Source organism: Cervus canadensis, chromosome 13, assembly GCF_019320065.1.
Source record: "Cervus canadensis isolate Bull #8, Minnesota chromosome 13, ASM1932006v1, whole genome shotgun sequence".
Classification (NCBI taxonomy): Eukaryota; Metazoa; Chordata; class Mammalia; order Artiodactyla; family Cervidae; genus Cervus; species Cervus canadensis.
Window position 1 is genome coordinate 9,059,043 of NC_057398.1, and position 12,048 is coordinate 9,071,090.

The 12,048-nt window shown below is 40.4% G+C and overlaps 1 protein-coding gene across 1 annotated transcript in view; it reads right to left on the bottom strand.

The window, feature by feature from the left end:
• INTS7 (integrator complex subunit 7) overlaps window positions 1-12,048 on the bottom strand; it is an 86,970-nt gene that overhangs the window by 72,444 nt on the left and 2,478 nt on the right. The gene's annotated exons all lie outside the window — the stretch shown is intronic.

Genomic DNA, 12,048 nt, shown 5'->3' on the forward strand with positions numbered 1-12,048 from the left:
ATAAAAGTGACACATGAAATAGTAATTTTGGAAAGTGCCACCTTAAGATATAAAGAGAAACTTTTGTGCTTTTTTTTTCTTCTTTAAAAGATTGAATTGATAGAATATTTGGGGCCACAAGTAAATCTCAACAAATATGAAAGGACTGAAATCATATTATGTATGTCCTCCATTACAACATAATGGAATTAAATTAAAAATCAGTGAGAGAAAAATATTTTAAAATTTTCAAATATACTAGAAATTAAGCAACACAGTTATTTAAAAAACCCAATAAGATGAATCATTGAAAGAATTAAAAGTGTAAAAGATGAAATCAGAAGAGAAATTTAAAAGAAGAAAAAAAGAAACTCAATCCTTAATTTGCACCATATACAAAAATTAATTCAAAATGAACCGCAGACCTAAGAGTAAGAGCTAAAATTATGAAGCATATAGAAAAAAAGAAATCTTATGCTTGTATGCTTGTATGATGCAAATAATTCTTAGATAAAACACAAAAAGTGGGCTTTTTAGACTAAAAGATTAAAAAATGACAAGTTAAAACTTCACAAAAAATTTAAAACTTACGCTCTTCAAAACATACTGTTCTGAGAATAAAAAAACAAGCCACATACTGGAAGAAATATTTATAGAACATGTATTTGATAAAGGACTTCATCCATAGTTCTTACATCTCTAGAAAACTTAGTTTTTTAAATGGGCAAGATGTGAAGAGAAATTTCACTAAAAAGGAAATACGATGGCAAATATAAGCACATGAACAGATGCTCATCATTATCAGTCATCCAGGAACTATAAATTAAAAACAACAGTAAGATACCACTACACATCCACTAGAAAGGCAAAAAATTCCCAGTCCATCAACTGGTGAATGAATAAACAAACGGGTATCTCCATACAATAGTCTCCTATTCAGCATTCAAGAAACTAAGATAAAAAAAAAAAAAGAAACTAAGATAATGGCATCCGGTCCCATCACCTCATGGCAAATAGATGGGGAAAAAAATGGAAACAGGAACAGACTTCGTTTTCTTGGGCTCCAAAATCTCTGTGGACAAAATCTCCAAAATTTCTGACTGCAGCCATGAAATTAAAAGATGTTTGGTCCTTGGAAGAAAACCTATGACAAACCTAGACAGTATATTAAAAAGCAGAGACATCACTTTGCCAACAAAGGTCCAACTAGTCAAAGCTATGGTTTTTCTAGCAGTCGTGTACAGATGTGAGAATTGGATCATAAAGAAGGCTGAACACCGAAGAATTGACAATTTCGAATTGTGGTGCTGGAGAGGACTCTTGAGAATTCCTTGGACAGCAAGATCAAACCAGTCAATCCTACAGGAAATCAACCCTGAATATTCATTGGAAGGACTGATGCTGAAGCTGAAGCTCTAATACTGTGGTCACCTGATGCGAAAAGCCGACTCACTGGAAAAGACCCTGATGCTGGGAAAGATTGAGGGCAGGAGAAGGAGGCCCCAGAGCATGAGAAGGTTGGATGGCATCACTGACTCAAAGGACATGAGTTTGAGCAAGCTCCGGGAGAGAGTGGAGTTTATGGAAGCCTGGGGTGCTACAGTCCATGGGGTCAGGAAGAGTCAGACACAACTTAGTGACCGAACAACAACAGCAGCAAAAAAAAAAAAAGGAACCCATTACTGATGCGACAACATGGGCAGATCTCAAAATCATCATGCTAAATGAAAGAAGTCAGACCCAAAAGACTACTGTATTATATGACATTCTGGAAAAGGCAAAACTATGAAGACAGAAGGTAGAGAGTGGTTGCCGAAAGCAAAAGAAAGACTGACCACAAAGGGGCACAAGGACATTCTGGGGGTAAAACATTCCAGGTAGTGGTTTCATGACTATATACATTTGGTGAACTTTATTACACACAAATTACGCCTCAATGAATGATTCCTTTTTTTTTTTCTTGGCTGCGCTGCTTATGGGATCTTAATTCCCAGATCAGAGATTGAACCCAGGCCCTCAACAGTGAAACCAGAGAGCCCTAAATGCTGGACCACCAGGGAATTCCCTCAATGAATTTGATTTTTCAAAAATCCAACAAACAGTTCATGTTCAATCCTTAAAAAATTCATTAAGAATGAATATCCTGATATGAAATTAACAGTATCACCTTCAAATAATTCTTCTATTATTTTGCCACTTATAAAATGCTGATTATATCTGCACAAGAATAAGTGCCCAAGAATACCTCTGTTCAGTAAAGTCTGTTCACTGTTTAAAAATGACAAAGGAAATGTCTGGGGTTAAAACAAGGAATGTCGCTCGCCATTCAGTCCTATGAGGAATGAGTCACTTACCTAAAGTACACCCTGTAAGGAATTCAGTTTAAAGAACTAGATGAAGCACTCTGTGTTTTAAGGAAAACAGGTCAAACATGCCCTTAGGCAGTTATATTTCAGGGGGAAAAAAATTTAGGAACCTGAAGACCTGCATTTTCCCACACTTAGAAAAGCACTGAAGTCATTAACCGAGATGTGCATTCCTTGAGATGTCAGTAACCTACCGAGACGTCTGCCGGCTTGCACATACTCCTTAGTCAAAACGGCATGATACACGGACCTCTCCCCCTACCTCTTCAGAGCGATTTCTCAGAGCTTTCTGGAAAGCTGTCTCCAGGCCACAGTCCTCAGTGAGACGCGGACTAAAACTCAGCTCACAGCTCGCACACTGGCGGCTGATTCCCAGTGGACAGAGGGCTCTCTCCTGGGTGCCACTTTGTCTCAATGCGGAAGACTTTCACAAAGGGCATGTGCACGTGCAAATTCTACAGCTTACTAAGGAGTTCAGTTCTGTAGGCACACTCAGGTTAGTTATCTGGTACTTAGAACATATTTCCTCATAGGAAAACAAATAGCACTATTAGTACTTAAAGTACTCTGTAATCTAATGGCTGCTTATCATAAAAGTTCCTAAGGGAAAATTAATTCAAAATTAATTTCTAATTGAGATATTCAGAACATATCCCTTCTTTGCCTGCTCCTCTCTCCCTACACACCTCACTCACCAACTTCCATACACACAAGAACTGCCATTAGGAGCTCTTGGGAGTCTTCTTCCCATTAAATGCACCAAGTACCAGCAGAGACCTTCTAGGTGACTAGCAATGGCTCCTGAAGCCTTGAAAAGGCGGTCAAGGACACAAGGGAAGGTGAGGGAAAGAAAGGCAAGCCTCAGGATGGAGGTGAAGGCGCAGAGAAGGGAGAGATGTGTGCTTACGTACACATGCTGGGGGAACGGACTGCTGGGAGAACCCAGAGTAGCTGGGTTTGCTTCCTTCCCTCTCTCTCAGTAGGTGAGTGATGCACATGATAGCAAAGTTCTGTTTGTAATAAATTACAGGGAGAAATATCAATAACCTCAAATATGCAGATGACACCACCCTTATGGCAGAAAGTGAAGAGTAACTAAAGAGTCTCTTGATGAAAGTGAAAGAGGAGAGTGAAAAAATTGGCTTAAAGCTCAAGATTCAGAAAACTAAGATCATGGCATCTGGTCCCATCATTTCATGGGAAATAGATGGGGAAACAGTGGAAGCAGTGTCAGACTTTATTTTTTTGGGCTCCAAAATGACTGCAGATGGTGACTGCAGCCATGAAATTAAAAGACGCTTACTCCTTGGAAGGAAAGTTATGACCAACCTAGATAGCATATTAAAAAGCAGAGACATTACTTTGCCAACAAAAGTCCGTCTAGTCAAAAGTATGGTTTTTCCAGTTCAGTTCAGTTCAGTCGCTCAGTCATGTCCGACTCTTTGCGACCCCATAAACCGCAGCATGCCAGGCCTCCCTGTCCATCACCAACTCCCGGAGTTTACTCAAACACATGTCCATCGAGTCAGTGATGCCATCCAGCCATCTCATCCTCTGTCGTCCCTTTCTCCTCCTGCCCCCAATCCCTCCCAGCATCAGGGTCTTCTCCAATGAATCAACTCTTCGCATGAGGTGGCCAAAGTACTGGAGTTTCAGCTTCAGCATCAGTCCTTCCAATGACCACCCAGGACTGATCTCCTTTAGGATGGACTGGTTGGATCTCCTTGAAGTCCAAGGGACTCTCAAGAGTCTTCTCCAACCACAGTTCAAAAGCATCAATTCTTTGGCACTCAGCTTTTTTTATGGTCCAACTCTCACATCCATACATGACCACTGGAAAAACCATAGCCTTGACCAGACGGACCTCTGTTGGCAAAGTAATGTCTCTGCTTTTTAATATGCTAATAGGTTGGTCATAACTTTCCTTCCAAGGAGTAAGCGTCTTTTAATTTCATGGCTGCAGTCACCATCTGCAGTCATTTTGGAGCCCAAAAAAATAAAGTCTGACACTGTTTCCACTGTCTCCCCATCTATTTCCCATGAGGTGATGGGACCAGATGCCATGATCTTAGTTTTCTGAATGTTAAGCTTTAAGCCAACTTTTTCACTCTCCTCTTTCACTTTCATCAAGAGGCTTTTTAGTTCCTCTTCACTCTCTGCCATAAGGGTGGTGTCATCTGCATATCTGAGGTTATTGATATTTCTCCTGGCAATCTTGATTGCAGCTTGTGCTTCTTCCAGCCCAGCGTTTCTCATGATGTACTCTGAATATAAGTTAAATAAGCAGGGTGACAATATACAGCCTTGACGTACTCCTTTTCCTATTTGGAACCAGTCTGTTCCATGTCCAGTTCTAACTGTTGCTTCCTGACTTAGTTGGGATGAAAAAGGGAAAGAAGGAAGTAGCCCAGGTACAATGAGTCTCCTCAATAGCCAATATGATCCACTTTACCTTCCCTTTAAAACAGAATCTCAGACAAATCTATTTAAACTGATTCAAATTGTACCAAAGATAATTTTGCATCTGCCAGATAAATATTCTGATTTCTCTAGTGCGGTCAATTTTTATTTAAGATAGACACATATTCCTCTAACAGAGCCTTGGGTACATGAGCTAAAGAACAGTAAATGTCTTGCTTATTTTCTGATATGAGAGTCTTATGAGAGAGGAAATGAGAAGGTAGGGTGCAAGGGAAGAGAGAAGTGCATTCAGTTCAGTTCAGTCGCTCAGTCGTGTCCGACTCTTTGCGACCCCATGAACCGTAGCACGCCAGGCCTCCCTGTCCATCACCAACTCCTGGAGTTTACCCAAACTCATGTCCATTGAGTCAGTGATGCCATCCAACCATCTCATCCTCTGTCGTCCCCTTCTCCTCCTGCCCTCAATCTTTCCCAGCATCAGGGTCTTTTCAAATGAGTCAGTTCTTCGCATTAGGTGGCCAAATTATTGGAGTTTCAGCTTCAATGTCAGCCCTTCCAATGAACACCCAGGACTGATCTCCTTTAGGATGGACTGGTTGGACCTCCTTACAGTTCAAGGGACTCTCAGGAGTCTTCTCCAGCACCACAGTTCAGAAGCATCAATTCTTCGGCACTCAGCTTTCTTTACAGTCCAACTCTCACATCCATACATGACTACTGGAAAAACCATAGCCTTGACTATGGCTACAAAGTCAACAAAGACGGACCTTTGTTGACAAAGTAATGTCTCTGCTTTTTAATATGCTGTCTAGGTTGGTCGTAACTCTCCTGCCAAGGAGTAAGCATCTTTTAATTTCATGGCTGCAATCACCATCTGCAGTGATTTTGGAGCCCCAAAAAGTAAAGTCAGCCACTGTTTCCCCATCTATTTGCCATGAAGTGACGGGACCAGATGCCATGATCTTTTTTCTGAATGTTGAGCTGTAAGCCAACTTTTTCACTCTCCTCTTTCACTTTCATCAAGAGGCTCTTTAGTTCTTCTTCACTTTCTGTCATAAGGGTGGTGGCATCTGCATATCTGAGGTTAAGAAGTGCATTAAGGCCTATGACATGGCAATATTCCTGTGGTAGGAGATAGATGAACCCCTGGGCCGGACAGCTGGTGTTTGTTAAGTGGAATAAAATTGAAGCTTTCTTCTCATCCAGACACCCCAAGGACAAAGCTAGTGGCAAAAGCTGAGCTCTGCTAAAGTAGAGAGATAAGGCCCCCATTCCTGAGGTCAGGGAAGACTTCCCTGTCTATACAGGCACAGGAAGGCTTCTTGGGGGTCAAAAAGGGAAGCCCCCCCCACCCCGCCACAGTAAGTGTGGATGTGCACCCACAAGCCTGTGCAATGGGATCCATCATAACAAAAAGTTGCGCACCCATCTTGGGGAGGGTCCTAGGACCAGTCAGGCGTAAAGAAAGAAACAAGATAATTGGCCAAATGCAAACAAAGACCCAGAAGCACTGTCCTATTTAAGTGATTTAAACCACATTCTTTCTGCACTCCTCATTCAGGATGTCTGTCCTCCTCTCCTGGTGTGTATCTCTGCCTAGTTTCTGATTTACTGTGCTCCTTCTCATCAGACAGGACACCCAAACCCTTTAGCTCAGGGTATGTAATTCTGCCTTGCTTTGGTCTTAAAACTGTTTCTGTGTGCTCCCCTACATGTTATGCTCTGCCTCTAATAAAAACTTTTACCTGTTTTCATGGTTTTTGCTTCCTGAAAACATTCTTGATTTCAAACTGGGGAAAGAGCCAAGGCCATTTTGTTTCTAGCCTCCAGTCTCTGGCAGTTTAGTGGTCAGGATTTCTGTTTTCCGTCCAGGCTACCCAGGTTCCAACCCTGGAGAAGGGAGCAAAGACCTCTCTTCTGAGCCGCTCACTGCTCTCCCTGGATCATTCCTAGCCTGGGACAGTATGGTATCCAGCTTGCTTGCTCCAGGCCAATTTTAACTCCAGTAGAAGCCAAGCACCTGAAAATAAGGGCTCAGCACAATCAGATCTTACTCTTAGAGGGTTTAAGAGAGGTTGTTCTCTTTACTTCTGACGCCAGCTTCAGCAAATCTGAGGGGAAATGCCCTGATCAAAAGACCTAAGTTTGATTATAAGAATGCTCTTGTGAAGAGCCACTGTGGAGGGATATGACTGCCTTTTACTGCATTTACCCTTTTATTCTCCCACCAAAGAAACAGAGTTCTCTTCCCTTCCAGTGCCTGGAGATAAACAGTGCTTAACTTAGTCACACACACAGGGAGAATAGGAAGAACTAAAGCAAGTTGTCTGTAAACTGCTTACTCAGTCAAAATTCATTTGGCAGCAGTGAAATTTCTCCTATTTCTCACTTAAAATGTGCAGAACATTTTGCTAAACCAGTGGTTTATCAGCTCTGGTTCTGCATCAGAAACATTTGGGAAAATTTTCAAAAATGTCTATGCTAGGGTTCCTCCCCAGAGCTAGCAAATCTCTAGGGTGGGGTGAGGCTGCTTTGAGAAGAAAGGCAAGCAGATTCTCAAGCTAGCCTTTGCCATTTATCTTATTTGACTTAAAACTATTAATGGTAGGCCCCTGAATCTGGCCCTCAGAATAATTTTATGATACAATGTTTTTTAAAGGTTTTGAATGCACTGTCAAATCTTAAAAAATGAAATAAGATTTCATATAAAACCCAGGATGTGGGCTTTTTCTGAAAACTTACATGATCTGAAATGTCATTGAAGAAGATGAGAGAGTCCTGACTAAAGAAACATTGTAGTATTGCAGGTCTGTGTTGAAGACCAGTCAGGGTCTGTATCATTTCTGATAACAGCCACAAACATACCCAGTCGTATGACTTTCTCCAGCAATTTTTGGCTGCCTTTGGGCACACATGACTAGAATAGAACCTTGGATGAAAATTTAAAGTACTGGTAAGAAGTTAACAAAATGAAGGACCAGGAAATCTAAGCTGGATAAAAATGCCAAGGGACTGAAATGTAAGGGAAGTAGAGAGATGAGTTTTCTGAGGTCTGCATGAAAAAACAAAACTATTAGAACAGCAGTTAATCATGAAGATGATGACGATGCATATTAAGTGCTCATTCTGTGTCAGACACCCTAATCAGCATTTTACATGTATTAAACTCTCACTATACTAACAGAAGTTAGATATTATTCAGTAATTCCCATTTTAAAAATACACAGGTAAGGAATAGGTAAGCAACTTGCTTAAGAAAAACAGCTAATATATGGTAGAGATGGAATTCAAAACCTAGCAATCTGGTCCTAATTATTATGCTAAAATGCATTTCCAGGAAGCAACTAGAGGATAAAGGTTAAAAGTAAAGAAGAGATTCAAATGGGATTTCAGAATGGTATACTTCTGAAGGATGACAAATTCCAAGGAACTGAAGAGAAATATGTTTATTAATCAGTCAAGTTTTTAAAATAGCACACATTTCTAGGTACCTTGTATCAGTCAGAGTTCTTTTTTTTTTTTTTTCAGTCAGAGTTCTTAGCTGCAAGCAACAGAAGCTAACTCTGATTAGGCAGGAAGTGAGTTTTTACCGAGCATTTATTAAAGTAATAAACAGTTTCAAGGCTAAACTCTTAAGAATACTTAACTCCACCCTGCCAAACTGATTAGATGATGAAAACTATTGTTGCTGGGAAGCACCAGATGCTAGAATTAGCACTCCTGTCATCTAGGAATGTTGTAGCCATCGCTGCTGCCGGGGCAGGAAACTGCCAGTGTACTCTTCAACTCTGCCTTCCTGCATCTCAAAGCTAAATCACAGAGCCTGGAGGAAGTTTGGTTGGCAAAGCCTAGTTCACATCCTGCGCTCTTGAAAAGGAAACTAGGAAAGTGAGTTTCTGCTTCCACCTCAATGAGACAGGCTTGTGATGTGGGCCACTCCTCAAGCATAGGAGAACGTTCATAAGACACTAAGGGGCCACCAACATGACTAATATCCACTACAAAGAACACTGCCAATACAAACTACAATGCAAGTACATTTTATTGTACACATTTGCTTTGGCTAAGGCATAAGGATGATTCAAAATGAAACCATAACACCCTAACATCTTAAACCATAACATCTTAAACTCTACTCCCTAAAAATGAACGAAGGAAGGGAGAAATACAAGCATGCACCACACATAATACCAAGGCCATCTCACAACCCATAGTTTAATAAACTGATCATGGTAACATCTCAGTAAATTATATCTAAAAAGCAAGAATAAAAAACTGATATATATGATAGTCAATTCAACTGATGAAGCATTAATAACAAAGCATCCTTCCCCCAAATTTCAGAAACTATTGAAAAAAAAAAAGAAACTGTCTATTAAAAAAAAAAAAGAAACTGTCTATAAATATACACGGTGAGAAGGTATGCAATATTGTGCAATATGCACAAAGAATACTGATTTAGAATCATATACAAATTAATGTTATGAACACCAACTTTCAGGATATTCAATACTTATTTTGTAAGTTACATGATAACAGCTCTTAGCCACACATAAAAATGAATCTGTGGATTTCAATAAGAACCAAAGAAGGGTCTTGAATTTTTGGATCAGTTCTCACAGCCAGCCAAGGGATCACAGGCTTTAAGAAGTAGTCCATTATAATGCTTGTTTTTATGTGCCTTTGAGTTAACAGTCTGACCTCAATTCTGTTATACATGATCTTAGAGGTCCACGGGCTTCCCAGATGGCTCAATGGAAAAGAATCCACCTGTAATGCAGCAGATGGGTTCGCCTTGGTCGGGAAGATCTCCTGGAGTAGGAAATGGCAACCCACTCCACTATTCTTGCTTGGAAAATTCCACGGACAGAGGAGGGTCACCAAGAATCAGACATGACTGAGGACACATGTGCCAATACCAACAGATCCACATCTCAACACTATCAAACTAAGTTTGGTCTGGTAGTATAGATTCCTAAAGAGAAAGAATTTGATTGACTCAGTGTGGATCACATGTCCATTTCTGAATCACTTATGGCATGGAATTAAGTCACCTGGTACAATCTTGGCTGCAGAGACCTCCCTCTTTGGAAGGGGATATAGGGACACTGGCAAGGCCTCACATTTATCATGCCAACTACATCTGTGCCAATACGGACAGTGTAAAAGCAACCTGTGCTCTTCTTCAGTCTGAGAATTTAGATGTTTCACAACATAGGTGACGTGATAGCATCTAAGGGGAAAATAAGGGAGACAAGATAGTTGTCCTGATTTACAGCATACTTCTATTCCATTATTAATTTCTTCACTGAACATACCATCAAGTTTTCCAGGCAGCATAAGCTCACCAGCACCTCGGCTAGCAACCCCAGCCCCTGCGTGTCCCCCTCTCTCACTGCCCAGGCACAGGAAAGGGAAACTGTTCTCCTCTGCTCTTTGATCTCATCCCTCCCAAGACCAACCTCACAGAAAGCAGGTAGGCTGAGTTGTGTCTTCCGAGATAGCGTCTCCTTTCCACCCAGGGTGGAGATTTTGCATAAGTTTTCCTAAATCATCAGGACACTTCTCATCAGCTGACTTAAAAATCTTTAGATTGACAATGTTTAGTGAAAAAGTTACACTAACTGAATAAATTATGTGAAGTAATGCCTGTACTATAGAAATGATGGTCTGTATTATGAAATGTCCAATACACATAAGTTGTACTTGATTTAACAGTTAACTCAGTTTACTTTGTCTTCACAGCTCAGGCAGCATAGTTATCAGCTTAAAACTTTAAAAAGCAGAAGGCAAAAAGACCTCTACATGGAAGTGAAAGTTGGTCCTCAAAAACGTAAACCAATCCATGTCAGTCCTCTGCTTAAAAGCTTTCCATGTCTTCTCAATGTACTTTGCATAAAATCCAAACTTCTTGTCCTAACAAGGCCATATTTGATCTAGTCCTATCTGACTCCTTAGGTGAGCTTCTTTTTCTTCCCATAGGTAAGAAGTGGATTTATTCAAAGAGAAACACACTCCATAGATACAGCATGGGCCACTACAGAGGGCGAGTGCTGTGGTCTTAAAATGTGGCCATGGTTAGTTTTTACGGGCTGGATAATTTCGTAGGCTAATAAGTGGGAGGATTAGTCCAACCACTTGGGGTAAGGGTAGGAGATTTCCAGAAATTGAGCCACTGCCCACTTTTTGGTCTTTTTAAAAAAACTTATTTATTTTTAATTGAAAGATAACTGCTTTACAACACTGGTTTGATTTCTACTATACATCAACATGAATTAGCCATAGGTATACATGTCCCCTCCTTCTTGAACCTCTCTCCCTCAGGTGAGGTTCTTAAAGCTGTTTTGTTCACTAATACAGCTCCAAGTTTAAGTGCCTAACACAATGCAGGTGATTAGTAAATGAATTAATGACTATCATATGAATGATTATTTTCCTGTGTTACTAACTACATCCTAAACAAATGGACTTCAGTCAGCTTTAAAAGAGCATCCATTTATTCCTAGAGAGATCAGAAATAAATACCTTACTGCCATGCTTGCTCAAAATGCTCAGAACAAAGTGCAACAGTCATAACCATATAACAGGTTATAAAATGGCAGCATTTCCCAAGTGGGTTTCTTGACACTCATGCTGCAGATACTTCTTTATAATGGAGTTCAAGTATCACATCTGTGTATCTAACCGCCTACCCAACATCTCCATTTGTATGCCTAAGAGAAAGCTCAAATTCAATAGTCCCACAATGATCTGATTATCATCCACTCAGTAAATGACAATACATACTTCCAATAGCTCTGACCAAAAAAAAAAACCAAGAAACCTCTGAGTTTCTCCTGACCTCTTATTCTCACATCCTCAACTAATTCATTAGCCAATCTTGTGGGTCCTACCTTCAAAATACATACATAATCTCAGCACTTCACACAGCTTCACACAGTAACCACCCTGGCCCAAGCCACTATTCTCTTTTCCCTGGATGATTACAATCACCTCTTCACTACAGCAGTAGCCCCGCTGGTATCTGTGGAGCATACATGCATTCAGGCAACCCCAGACCAACTTCTACCTGTAAAATACTGGGTTGGTCAAAATGTTAATTTGCGTTCTTCTGTAAGATGTTATGGAATGGAATAACATCTTACATCACCCAAGGCACTGCTGGGAGGATTAAACATGATCTAGGACTGACACCTGGTTTACAGTTAAACACTCAATAGCCATCTATACACTTCTTACAGGTCTAAAATATTCCTATTTCAACTTTTGGGAAGGAAAAATT